Consider the following 12,616-nt stretch of genomic DNA (forward strand, 5'->3'; position numbering starts at 1 on the left):
AGAAACAGAAAGAAGTACAGCTGGACATAGGCAGTGACCACCCATTCTTGCCAACTGTGTTGACTACTTCAGTGGAGAGGAAGAATTCTTTTTCATCAAGAATCAGTTTTCTCTCTCTCTTTTTTTTTCTTTTGGTGTTCTTGATGTGCTGTTTGGTTTGTGGACATATATATGTATATTTCTTTCTTTCTTTCTTTTTTGACTATTCTAAATTGTTTATTAGGTATGAACTTTACAAACATCATACACATTAGCGGTAACAGTGGAGCTGGAGAGTATTGCACCTTCTCCACCATATGATGAGAAACACAAATAGTGTGATGGAACTTGTGACCCTTTTCAAGGCCATGACTCTTCTGGCCTGCAGATATTAGGCCACCCATCTCCTTGTGCTTGTAGACTGGTTTGTGATCCATTGGGTGTCAGGATTTCTTCTGATAGTTTTATGGAATGGATCAATGAGGAAAATCTCAAAGAATTTGTACATGGAATCTTCACCAACCCAACAAGAATTCAGGATGCTCAGAGACCCACAGTGGCGTCCAGGTCTCTTCTCAGCAACAGACTGAAAGTTTAGAGCAAACTTAAGCTGTTTAACACCATGATGGACAGACTTGCCATACGTTGTACCCTTAGGAACTGGGCATTTGCAGCTACCACAGCACATGTGAATCCTGTATATGACAGCTTTTCTTGGCCTCGTATCCAAGTCTGCATGCTTTATCTGGCCAGGTGGGGCAGGGAGCCCTGTGGAGCTCAGAGAGCCGGCAGTACTGCCAGCAGTGCACTCACAGAAGAAAGCACATCACATCCAACTGCTTCTTCCTCCATAACTCCTGGATGTGCTTGTATGCACCCATCTTGCCTTACCTGATGGCTGCTGCCAGACTGAAAGTTTATTTCTTTTTTTTTCTTTTTCTGATACTGAGACTTGAACCCAGGGGTTTTTTACCACTGAGCCACATCCCTAATAAAACATTATTTATTTTTTATTTTATTTTTTCAGTTGGAAACAGGGTCTTTCTAAGTTGCCTAGGGTCTCAATAAATTGCTAAGTCTGGCCTTGAACTTGAGATCCTCCTGTCTCAGCCTGCAGAGCTGCTGGGATTATAGGCGTGTGCCACCATGCGCAGCATGTTTAGCATTTTTTAATATAGTTATTTTTCTTTGCCCTTTGTTATGATTTAAATCTGAGATGTCCCCCAAAAGCTCATGTGTGAGACAATGCAAGAAGGTTTAGAGGTGAAATGGTTGGGTTCTAGTAACTTTAACCCAATCCATGGAGTAAACCCCTGATAGGAATCAACTGGCTGGTAACTGAAGGCAATAGGGTGTGGCTGGAGGATGTGGGTCATTGGGGGCATGCCTTTGGGATATATGTTTTGTATCTTGCATGTGGAGTCTCTCTGTGCTTCATGGAACCATATCCCCAACTGCTTTCCTCTGCCACACCCTTCGGCCATGATGTTCTCCCTCGCCTTGGGCCCTGAGGAATGGAGCTGGTTGCCTATGGACTCTGACCTCTGAAACCATGAGACCCAAAATAAACTGTTTTTCCTTCAAAATTGTTCTTGTCAAGTCTTTTGGTCACAGCAGTAAAAACAAAACAAAACCAAAAACCTGACTAAAACACCTTGTCTCTCCAGGGTTGGGTTTTTTGGTTTGTTTATTTTGTGTTGTTTATTTCTCTTTCTAGACTTTGTTCTTTCACTAACAGCCAGATTCTCTTCTTCTCCTTTTCTCTCCCTTGACTTTTTCCCTAATTTTTCTCCTTTTTATAATCACCACTTGCTACATCTCTTCTGCATTCTCTCTGTTCACATTTTGAATATTCTATCACATTTTCTTTTTTCTTAATGAACTGTATTTTCACCACCTTTTAGAACTATTTGGTTTGTATAACTCCTGCTCCCACCATTCATGTTGTTGCAATTATTACAGCTATGGTTGACATAGTTGACACCTGCTGTTTACTTTAATACCAAATCTAGTTCATAGTTATTCGTTGTTTTTGCTGTGGGCAATTGTAGATCCCACCATTCCTGTTTGTGTGATAATTGTGTTGTAAATGTTACAGTAGACACTGAGTACTTATTTTAATGCTGCAATTGTTTGCATTAGTTGTTGCTATGGTTTGTTTTCCCCTTTTCTGTGAGGGGCTAGGAATCTACAGGGACACTGCAAATTCATAGGGTAGAGACCCCGCTGCTGAACTAAACTCAGTCAAATGACAGTGTATCTTGTTCCACACTCAAATGAGCAACATTCAAACTTCATCCATACTTGATTTCAAAGAATAAAAGATATGAAAACTTAAACTAATGGCCAGACCCCAAGTATGAATAGCCAGGGGTAGACCCTCAGATCCTACACACAGACATCTACTCCTATAGTAAAAACAGAAACAATTAACACAAAGGCTATGGATACAACATCTATGAGGGTGTCTCAATCTGGATCACTTTGGAAGAGAAGACTGTGCCCTAAAAAAGGCCTACATGTAAGAGTGGAAGAAAAATCCATCCCATCAGATGCATAAAACCCAACACAGGAATGTAAGAAATATGAAAAAACAAGATAACATAATACCTCTTAAAATTCATAATTCAATAGCAACTTAATTCAAAGATATTAAAGTGAATGAAATATCAGATTAATAATTTAAAAGAATAATTATAAAATGATCAACAAATTCCAAGAGCACATAGAAAAACAACTGAATTAAGAATGTCAGGGTATGGATACTGGGTAGAGGGTATGGATGAGAAATTCAATAAGGAGATAAAGATATTGAAAAAGAACCAAAGAGAAATCTTGGAAATGAAAGACACAATAAATCAAATAAAAGGTTTAGTTGAAAGGCTCTCTATTAGAGTAGAATATGCTGAAGACAGAATCTCAGAACTGGAAAACAAAGTGGCTGTCCTTGAACTTTCAGACTGTATTAAAGAAAAAAAAAATAACCATGATCAGAATATACAGGAACTCAGACATTAAGAGACCAAATTTAAGAATAATTGGAATTGAAGACTGTTGTGAGAGGCATGCTAATTGAATGAATAACCTCTTCTGGGAAATAACAGAAAAATTTCCAAATCATGAGAATGAGATGGACATCCAGATACAGGATATAATATAAACCCCAACAGACAAGATAAAAAAAACCCTCTCTATGACACATTATAATTAAAATGCCTAACAGAGAGAGCAAAGATTTAAAATCATCAAGAGAAAAATGCAAAAACAGCCACAGACTGAAAGTGAAAGGATGGAAATCATATACCATGTTCCTGGAACCTGAAAACAAGCAGGAGTATCTTCTCTCATATGCACAAAGTAAACTTTAAGCCAACATTAATAAGAAGAGAAAAACTAACTTCATACTGGTAAAGGGAATAATCCAACAAGAAGATATAAGGATAGTAAATATTTATGCCCAACATTGTTGCACCTAATTATACAAACCAGACACTACTCATATTAAAACTTCAGATAGACCCCCGTACATTAATACTGGGTGATTTCAAAATACCTCTCTCACCAGTAGATAGGCTGTAAAGACATAAACTCAATAAAGATTTTTTGGAACTGAAAAATTTTATATATAAAATGGACTTAAAAGACATTTATAGAATATTTCATCAGCAACAGCTGAATACAATTTCTTCTTGGTGGCTGATGGAACATTCTCCAAAATAGACTTTATTTTAGTCCATAAAACAACTATTACCAAATATAAAATATCAATATAATTCCTTGTATTCTATCACATAATAATGGAATAAAATTGGAAATCAACACCAAAAACCCCAGAGAAACTATATAAACACATAGAATTATTTTTTTCTTTGTAGAAATAAGTGACAAGAGAGTTTATTTTGATATATTACACTTACATGGAGTATATCTTATTCTAGTTATGATCCCATTCTTGTAAAACATAGAATTTGAACAATATGCTTTTGAATGAGTGGGTGATAGAAGAAATCAGGGGAGAAATTTAAAACATCTTACAATCAAACAAGAATGGTGCTACAACATACCCGAACTGGATCACAATGAGATGAGTGCTAAGAGGAGACTTTATAGCTACAAGTGCCTACATAAGAAAATCAGGATGATCCCAAAGACACAACCAAATGATGCATCTCACGATCCTTGAAAAAAGAATGAATCTATTCCAAAACCAGTAGAAGGAAGGAAATAATTAAGATCAGAGTCAAAATCAATGAAATTGAGAAAGAAAAATAATACAAAGGATCAATAAATTGAAGAGTTGTTTCTTTTAAAAGATAAACAAGACTGTTTAATCCTTAGCCGAACTAACTTTTTTTTTTTTTTTTTTAAAAAAAAGAGGGAAGACCTAAATTAAAAACATTAGAGATGAAGAAACAGATGTCACCACAGACATCACAGAAATCCAGAGGATCATTAGGGACTATTTTGAAAATTTACACCCTACTAAATTGGAAAATCTAGAAGAAATAGATAAATTTCTGGACACATTACCTACAAAAACGGAATCAGGAGGATATGGAAAATCTAAATAGACTAACAGAAATCAAATCACTCATAAAAAGTCTTCCAACAAAGAAAAGCCCTCCATCAAATAGATTCTCAGCTGAATTCTATCAGACCTTTAAAGAAAAACTAATGCCAATGCTCCTCAAATTATCCCATGAACTAGAAAAGGATAGAACATTTCCAAATATATTCTGTGAAGCTAATATCACTTAATTCCTGAACCAAATAAGAAAGAAAATGAAACTACAGACCAATATCCTTGATGAACATAGGTGAAAAAATCTTTAATAAAATATTAGCGAATCACATTTAACAACACATTAAGATGGTACATCATGATCAAGTTGGTTTTAATTCTAGGGATGTAAGGATGATTCAAATCACACAAATGAAGCCAATGCCTGTTTCATAGTGAATTGGGGAAAACTGAAAGCATTTCCTCAAAATAAGGACCAAGAAGGATGTTCACTCCCAGCACTCCTTTTCAATATAGTACTTGAAAACTTAGCAAGAGCAATTAGGCAAAAGAAGGAAATAAAAGAGGTACAAACAGGGAAGGGCGAAGTCAAATGATCAGTTTGCAGATCCAAAACACTCCACCAGTATTTTCCTAGAGCTAATAAACAAACTTAGCAAAATAGTGGGATACAAAATCAACACACAAAAATCAACAGATTTTTCTGTACACAATGAATCCTCTGAGAAAGAAATGAGGAAAACAATTCCATTCACAATAGCCTCAAAAAACAAACAAACAAACAAAAAAAAAACCTAGGAATAAATCTAGCAAAATAAGTGAAAGACCTGTACATTGAAAATTAAAGAATACAAAAGAAAGAAATTAAAGAAAATGGAAAGCCTCTGATGTTCATGGGAATGTAGAATTAATATTGCTAAAATGACTATACCACCTACAATTCTATGCAATTCCCATCAAAAGACTAATGACATTTGTTTTAGTCAGCTTTTTCACTGCTGTGACTAAAGGATCTGACCAGAACAATTTTAAGAGGCAAAGTTTTATTTGGGGGCTCACAGAGTAAGAGGTCTCAATCCACAGACAGCAGACTCCATTCCTCAGGGCTCGGGGCGAGACTGAGCATCATGGTAGAAGAGTTTGGCAGAGAGAAGCAGCTCACATAATGATCAGAAAGCAGAGAGAGGGACTTCACTCACCAGATGCAAAACACATACCCCAAAGCCACACCGCAATTCTCACCTCCTCCAGCCACAACCTACCACTTCAGTTACCACTCAGTTAATTCCTATCAGGGAATTAATTCACTGATTGGGCTCACAACCCAATCATTTTTCCTCTGAACCTTTTTGCATTGTCTTACATGTGAGTTCCTGGGGGACACCTCCCATCCAAACCATAACAATATTCTTCATACAACTAGAAAAAACAGTCCTGAAATTCATATGGAAGAATAAAAACCTAGAATAGCTAAAGCAATTCTAAGCAAAAAGAGCAAAGCTAGAGGCATTACGCCACCTGATCTCAAATTATACTACAGAGTTTTAGTAACAAAAATAGTATAGCATAGATGTACGTATACATATAAACCAATGGAATAGAATAGAAGACACAGAGCCAAACCCAAACAGACACAGCCACCTGATCTTTGACAAAGACACCAAAAATGCAGGTTGGAGAAAAAATAGGCCTTAGAACAAACAGTATTGGGAAAACTGGATGCATATGTACAAGAATGAGTCTAGACCCTTATCTCTTGCCCTGCACAAAACCAACTCAAAATGAATGGAAAACTAGGAAGTAGACAAGAAATTTTCAACTGCCAGAAGAAAGCATAAGGTCAATACTCCATCATCTAGGTGCAAGCAATGACTTCCTCAGTTGGACTCCTGAAGTTCAGGAAATAATGCCAAGAATGAATAAATGGAATAGTAGCAGTTTAGAAGCTTCTAACGGCAAACAACAAGCAGCCAAGAACATGAAGATATTAAGTACAGAATGGGAAATCTTTGCCAGCTACTCTTCTGACAGAGTATTAATATCCAGAATGTGTAAATAACTCTAAAAATTTAACACTATAAGTATAAATATAAAAATAACACAACGATAAATAGGCAAATGAACTAAACAGATACTTCTTAAGAGAAAAAATAAAAATAACCAACAAATGTATTTTTGAAATATTCAACATCTTTAGCAATCAGGACAATGCAAATCAAAACTACAACTAAGATTTTATCTCCCTCTAATTAGAATGGAAATTATCAATAATACAAATAATAATAAAAGTTGGCAAGGTTGTGGGGGGAAAAGCAACATGTAACTATTGGTGGGAATGTAAATTATTACTACAACTAAGGAAATCAGTATAAAGATTCCTCAAAAGACTAGAAATGTGGCCAACCTTTACTACTCATTGGTATTTTTCCAAAAAATTAAAGTCAGTATACTATAGCAATACATGCATGCTCCTATTTATAGAAATGCAATCTACAATAGCCAAATTATGGAACTAGCCAATGTGCCCATCAAAACATGAATGGGTAAAGAAATGTGGTAGACATACACAATGGAGTATTATTTAGCTGTAAAAAAGAACAAAATTATGTCATTTGCAGGACTATGGATGGAACTTGAAAGCATCATATTAAGCAAAATTAGTCAGACTCAGAAAGTCAGGGGTCATAATTTTTCTTTCACATGTGGAAACTAGAGAGTAAAAAAAAAAAAAAACAGAGGGTGGGGGACAATCTCATGAAATTAGAAAGGAAACTAGCAGAGTGGAGGAAGGGTCCAGGGGAGGGAGGTGAGGATGGCAACGGGAGGCACTGCAGAAGCAATGGTGCTGGGGAATTATGTGCATGAATGAATATATTACAGTGAATCTCAAGGTTATGTGTAATTATAACACCAGTAAAAATTATTAAAAAATAAGAACACCAATAATTTACCATGTTAACAATAAAAGAGAAAAACAATACAATCATTTCAATTGACGAAGGAAAAAAAATTAACAAATACCCAACCTCTAAACCTATAGAAACACTGAGCCCAGTAGGAGTAGAATGAACATCTTCAACCTCATAAAGGGCATCTAGTGGGAAAACTGTGTGATTAGCATCGTGCTTAATGAGAGAGTGCAACGCTCTCTCATAAGGTGTGGGAACAGGCAAGGATCACTTCTAGTCAATGTTGCACCAGAATGGAAATTATCAATAATACAAATAATAATAAAAGCCGGCAAGGTTGTTGGGGGAAAAGGAACACATAACTATTGGTGGGAATGTAAATTATTACTACAACTAAGAAAATCAGTATAAAGATTCCTCAAAAGACTAGAAATGGGGCCACCCTATTAACCAACCTTTAGTCAGTCCAATCAGTCAAGAAAAGGAAATAAAAGAAATCCAGATTGCAAATAAAGAAGTAAAATTGTCTTTATCCATAGATGAAAATGCCAGCATGATAGCATGAAAATACGAACTATTCAGGGATAAATGTGAAAAAAATGTGCATGACTACACAATGCAAACTGAAAAAACCCTCAAATTAGAGAAGTACTAAATAAAGACAAGTGCCATATTTATGAATAAATACAGATATCTAACATTAAATTCTCCCCAATTTAATCTATAGATAAAATGCAATAGCAATTAAAATCTCAGCAGACTCATTTGTAGATAATGACAATTAATTCTAAAGTTCATGTGCAATGCAAAGGACAAAATTAACCAAAACAATTTTGAAAAAGAATAATTATCTAATTTTATAACTGACCTTCAGCCTTGGTGTGTTTTAGTCAGTCATTTCATTGCTGTGACCGAAAGACTTGACAAGAACAAGGTAGAAGAAAGTTTATTCGGGTCTTGGTTTCAGAGTTCTTAGTCTGTACATGACCAACTCCATTGCTCTGTGCCTGCGGTAACACAGAACAACATGGTGGGAGGACATGGAGGAGGAGAGCAGCTCAGGACACGGCACCAGGAAGCAGAGAGCGCTCTGCTTACCAGGGCGAAATATATACCCCAAAGCCTTGCTTCTCTCCAACCTGCCTTCTCCAGCCACACCCTACTTGTCTACCATTACCCACCAGTTAATCAGTGGATTAACACACTGATTAAGTTAAGGCTTTCCTAACCCAATTATTTCACCTCTGAACTTTCTTGCATTGTCTCATACAGGAGCTTTTGTGGGACACCTCATACCTAAACCATAACATGGTATAAAATTGCATCGGTCAAAATTACAATATTGGAATAAAGATAAGTTAATAAAAGGAAATAGAGCACTCAACAATAGACTCACAAATACACTACTTTGTTTTTAACAAAAATACAAAGGTAATTTAAAAAATTGAGAGTAAATCATTTTGCATTGTTTATAGTCATTAATTTTGCTGTAAAATGTGTATGTTTGTGATATATTAAAAGAAAATAACAGGTAAGTGAAGTAAGCCAGATTCTGAAAATGAAAGGTCAAATGCCTTCTCTGATACGTGGAAGTGAGAGAGAGAGAGAAAGAGAGAGAGAAGGAATTCTAAAAAGGAATCTCACAGAAATTTAAGAGAGATCAATGTATGTATATAGTATAAATAGCAGAAGATAAAAACCAAATATTAATAAAGAGAGGTGGATTTGAGTGCTTCTTTGTTTCCACATTGAGCACATCTTGCTTTTGAAAAAATATAAAAACAATAGATATCAACTTTTAAATTCTCAATAGTTCCCTATGACCACTTGGATAAAGTTTAACTCTTTATTCTGAATTCAAGATTCTCTACAAATGATGAGGCCCAAACTGGCCTTTGTCACTTTCCTCTTTGCCTCTCCAGTCCTCCATTCTTCACATTGTCACTGGGTTCTGTTCAGGCACCTACACGCCCCACCTTCCTCCCACTGCTGCCTCTCCTCTCTTCTGCTTTTCCTTTGGACTTGGGCCATGCTACCCACTCTTTGCCTGTCCACTTCACACCAACCGTTGAAGTTAAATTCCTCCTGGCTCTGAAGTTTCTCTGAGAAACATACTAAGAAAAATCTACCCTTAAATGCTGTCTTCTCCGTATGTTTGAAATGAAACCACATGTGAGTTAAATCATTAGCAAACTTTAGTGGAAAGCCTTTTTGATTCCACAGGCCTAAGTGTACCTGATGTACATATTTGCCCTGTGCTAAAAAGGTTTAAGGTTCTGGACCTTGACTGCTGGGTTTTAAATTGTGATTTTGCTAGTAAATAGTTGGTTGATCTTAGGACAAATTATTTCATTTCTTAGCTTATGTTTCTCTTTTATAAATTGGGCATAAAAGAGTGTACCTCATAAAGTTGTCGCAGTTATTAAACATATAGTATCAAAAAGAATTAAGAATATTTTCTGGTACATAGTAGGCATTCAATAGGTGCTGGCTATTCCATTTTAACAATTATTATTATCATCATCACATCCTCAGAACCAAGTCTCAATCATGTATCCATTTGGAAGACCCAGATGTTTAATGGCTCTTTATGAAACATTATGAAGTGATCCTTACATCTGATTTTCTCATATTTATTATTCTTCATTAGTCTAAGTTTTTTTGTACATTTTCTATCTCTAAGAAGTATTTAGACAGCAAATAATTTAGTTAATGATTGAGAGAAAATTAGTATTCAATTGCAAAGCCCAATTTTGGCCACTAGATGGTGATACAACACTAGATATGATTTTTACAGCCAGCTACAAGAAGCTTCTATAATTAAACGAAATGTTCAGCATTGAACCTTTTTATTTGCATATTTTCTACTTTCTTCCTCATCACATAGGGAGGAAGGAGTGAAAGAAAAATGGGTGTCAGAAGGTTTCCCCTTAGCGTCCTGGGGCTTCTCAGAGGACTAGGGGACTTCCACAGCCTGACAGCACCATCCAGAGAGAGAAGCCTGGCAAAGGCTGCATTCTGTAAGAGGGGCTGCTTGCCTATGTGTGCACTCCAGGTGAGAGAATCTTGATCTCTCCACTCAACTGCTGCCTAACAGTAGAGGAAGTCTTCTTTAATTCCAGCCGCCATCTGGCTAAGTGCTCTGTGGATGAAGGGGGGTGTTATGGGCTGAACTGATGGGCCCAGGCAGCAGCAGAAAGAGGGGGCAGAAGAGAGGTTGGATGCTACAGAGGTTGCCAGTGACTCATCCAGCAGCCTGTGTAAATTTAAAGGAAGGTCTTATTACCTAGGGGATCAGTGCTCTAATTTGTAAATACAGAACGCGTCTCTGTCAGTTATCTGCATGTCCTACATGTTTGGATTTGAAATACAGGGTGGTTCTCTGTATCTAAAGTTCTCTGATATATTCTCACCAGTAATTTCTTGCCTAGGAATCGCTCCTCTTTGCACATGTAGGAAAAATATTTCTGTGGCCCTTGCTGCCGTCTCTGCCTGGCCCAGCTGTGGAACTGGGGGAGCTACTCACATCCCACCTTCCTTTTGTTAGCGGGAAGGGGAGAAAGAGAAGAGTAACTTTCAGATTGAGACCAAGTCCCTAATGGTCTTAAACAAGGACTCCATTCTTCTTTCTATAATTCTATAAAATATTTCTATATTGTATGGATAAAACTTCTGAAGAGGGCTACAGGGCTACTTTTCATTTAAAAATGTAAAAATGTATAAAACATACCATGTTACCCACTCTCCCCCTCATTTTTTTTTTTTTTTTCCTTGCTGGGAATCAAATTTAGGGCCTTGCACATACTGAGTAATGCTCTACCACTGAGCTACACCCTCAGCCCCAAAATGACCATTTTTAAGTGTACCAATTCAGTGGTATTAAGTTCATTCACAAGGTTGAACAACCATCACAACTATCCACTTTCAGAACCTTTTCATCATCACAAATGGAAACACTGCATGCTAGTTATTAAATAATAACTCCCTGTGATTCTTTCCCTATATGAGAGGTACTTTTAAATAGTTTGGTGCCCATAATACCCATGGCTTTGTTTACACCTCTTTTAAAGCACTTTAACTTTCATTTATTTAAAAAAAAATATTTACTAAGCAACTATGCTGGGTGCAATATTAAATATAGATTATCAAATAAGTACTAATTCTTTCCTAAAGGAACTTAAGTAGAGTCAGGATTAAATGATATCAGTACAGTGTGATAAATGCTATGATAGAGAAAAGAAAGAAGAGATCTAGTGGGGGATCTAGTGCTAGGGTTTGGTGAGCACAAATTATCAGATTGCACCAAGGGCTTATTCATACTTTTTCCTTCATAATTGCTCTATGAAGCAGGAACTGTTATCACATTTTGCAGATAAGAAATCTGCAATCTTGAATGGTCAAGCAAGTTGCCCAGGGATACTCAGTGTGCTGTTTAGAGGCACCATCATTAAACAGGTAAGTAGGAGTTATAAGTCCTAATCCAGGCAGTGTAGTAACCAGCTTCATGCATTTCTATAAGTGCTTATAGCTTTCTGGCCTTAGTTTAGTTTAGTTTTGTATAAAATGGTAACATTCTAGAAGATCCCTTAAGACTTTTTCATCAAGGTGGGAAGGGTTGAGTGGACCCAGGATAATTTTAACTACAAATCTGAAGAGGACACAGACTGAAGAGAATTCCGCAATTTGGAAACTAATGCCAGGGGTATCTCAGAACAGAGACTTCCTTACACAACGTAGAGTGGAATTTTGAGATCACAGACATGAGGTCTCTGATGTTTGTGGCCTTAAGAACTGTTTCACAGAGGAGGTTGACTTAGTCTGGTAAACATAGATGTTAACTTGTTTTCTTTCTGAATTTTCCATTTTTCTTATGCCCCATTTGGATAGTTAGCCAATTCTTCCTCCTTCCCCTAGGGAGGGCTATGGTAAAGGATTTGTATTTAAATCTATTTGCCTAGCAAATTGTATGGCAGGACCCAAGGGAAATAGCAATAGAAAGGGAGTGAGGATATAAGTCTTTGATAAGATTCCTCTAGATTGGGAAGGAAGACGTAAATCAATGGATGGAATTCTTCGAAGTGATACTTGTGTCCTGGTATTGCTATTGGGGTAGAGATCGAAAATCTTCAGACACATGCACATAAGGGGAGTGTGGTCAGAGAGAACTACAGCCTCACAGACACAGGAAATTTGAATAGATCTCACC

The 12,616-nt window shown here is 36.6% G+C and overlaps 1 pseudogene; it reads right to left on the reverse strand.

Moving 5' to 3' along the window:
- Positions 1–250: 250 nt before the first annotated feature.
- On the reverse strand, positions 251–860 carry LOC124987555 (60S ribosomal protein L15-like; annotated as a pseudogene).
- Positions 861–12,616: the final 11,756 nt, after the last annotated feature.

This window comes from Sciurus carolinensis, chromosome 6, assembly GCF_902686445.1.
Source record: "Sciurus carolinensis chromosome 6, mSciCar1.2, whole genome shotgun sequence".
In the NCBI taxonomy this organism is placed as follows: domain Eukaryota; kingdom Metazoa; phylum Chordata; class Mammalia; order Rodentia; family Sciuridae; genus Sciurus; species Sciurus carolinensis.